Below are 1,971 nucleotides of genomic sequence, written 5' to 3'. Positions count from 1 at the left end.
CATGTCGGGCTCCCAGTGCATGGAGCCTGCTTCTCTCTCTGCCTATGTCTCTGCCTCTCTCTCTCCCTCTCCCTCCCTCCCTCTCTCTCTCTCTCTCTCTCTCTCTCTCTCTCTCTCTCTGTGACTATCATAAGTAAAAAACAAAACAAAAAAAACAAAAAACTAGATGCCAAATATGGTCCAACTCCAGCTGAGAGATCTTAGGCCAGCTGCTTGACCTTTGAATGTTTTCTTTTCATCTATAAAATTAGGATACTGTTGTTGATGATTTTGATTCCTAGCTGTTGGTGTTATGAATAACAAAGTGTGAAGGGTAATGTGTCATTTGTTCTTGCTGTAACTCAGGGTTGGAGTCCTTGGTCCCATGAAAGCATAGATCTATTTCTGGCCCACTGCAGGGCTTCCTGGAGGTAAGCCTGGCAAGCTTTCTGTGCAGAAACACAGAAAGTGTTCTGGAAGCAGACGCTTTCCTTGCAGGTCCAAGGAAAGCCATCTCCAGACCCCACTAGTAGCCCTGATGGATGATAGAGACTTCTCTGCAGATGTTGTGGGGCAGGGCCAGTCTTACAGTCTTGCAGGCTTATGCAAAATAAGTTCTATTTATATTAATTTTTAGAAATTACAAATTTCTGCAGAGCTCTGAGTCTAGATTCAATAGTTTTGAAATCTTGATAAATAAAATTAAAGGAAAACACATGACTTAAAGACTACCAGGCCTTTTCTTCTTTTATGAAAGGTAAAGTCTGAATTATAATTTTTCTGTTTGAGGAAAGGTAAAAAATACCTCGTTTACTATTAGTTTAGTTTTCTAAAGATGAAGCCAAGATTCAACTCTGTAATGGAGTTCAAGACAACATAGAACTACAGTAATGCCAAAATGATCTTTACTGTGGGTAGAATTGCATTTCTCCATTTCTTCATTCATTCACTTATTTATTTAACTAGGATGCACTGAGCTACGTGTGCCTAACACTCCTCTATGGCCTGAGTGCTGCCCTCATGGAGCTCACTCACAGTCAGCTACTCATGCTGGGTACTGTGCAGTTGAGGGGTTGTGTGACAGGGGATGGGCTTGGTCTTGGAAAGCTTCCCTGAAAAAATAACTTGAAACTAACATCTGCAGGATGAGTTAGGCTTTATAGTCAAGAGAGGGTGAGTACTCACTTCAGGGGCACAGACTAAACCTGGAACAATATAGAGAAGATCAGCATAGTCCCTGTATGAGAGTGACATGCAAACTAGTGACACCTGCATTTTTTACATGACAACACAAATGTATTTAATGCTATTCAACTGTACACTTAAAATGGTTAAAATGCCACATTCTATGTTGTGTCTATTTTACCATAATAAAATAAAGGGGCGAGTGGTGTTGAGAAGATCCTGCTGCAGGCAGAGAGAATGACAAGCAGAGATATGTAGTGGGGATACCTGGGTGGCTCAGTGGTTTAGCACCTGCCTTCAGCCCAGGGCGTGATCCTGGAGACCCAGGATTGAGTCCCACATCAGGATCCCTGCATGGAGTCTGCTTTTCCCTCTGCCTGTGTCTCTGCCTCTCTCTTTCTCTGTGTCTCTCATGAATAAGTAAATAAAATCTTTAAAAAAAATTTTAAAAAATGTGTAGTGGAAAGAGGGAGTGTAAATGAGATCAAAGCCAGTAGGACTGGTTTGTCAAGATTTAGGGGGTGGTATGTGGCCCAAGATGAAGCTGGGGTTGCAGGCAGAGGCCACATCAAAGCTGGATATTGATCTGTGTCCTGAAACCAATGGGAGATTGTGGAAGACTTTACTTTCATCAGGGCAGTGATGTATTTGTGCTTTAAAAAAATCACCCTTGACTAGGGTGGAGAGCAGGTGGAGGAGCAGCAGATGAGGCTGACCAGTTTCAAAAGTGTCAGAGTTCTTCAGGAGGGAGATGGGTGCCACTTGAACTAGGGCATTAAGGATGGAGACAAGTGGATAGATTTGAGA

At 42.5% G+C, this 1,971-nt stretch overlaps 1 non-coding gene across 1 annotated transcript; it reads left to right on the top strand.

Annotated features, from left to right (window-relative positions):
• The first annotated feature begins 1,158 nt into the window (after positions 1-1,158).
• On the top strand, positions 1,159-1,261 carry LOC129501080 (U6 spliceosomal RNA). Its single transcript, XR_008662649.1, has one exon. It is a non-coding gene; the product is annotated as a U6 spliceosomal RNA (small nuclear RNA).
• Positions 1,262-1,971: the final 710 nt, after the last annotated feature.

Source organism: Nyctereutes procyonoides, unplaced genomic scaffold, assembly GCF_905146905.1.
Source record: "Nyctereutes procyonoides isolate TBG_1078 unplaced genomic scaffold, NYPRO_anot_genome, whole genome shotgun sequence".
In the NCBI taxonomy this organism is placed as follows: domain Eukaryota; kingdom Metazoa; phylum Chordata; class Mammalia; order Carnivora; family Canidae; genus Nyctereutes; species Nyctereutes procyonoides.
This window is presented reverse-complemented; position numbering and strand designations above follow the sequence as displayed.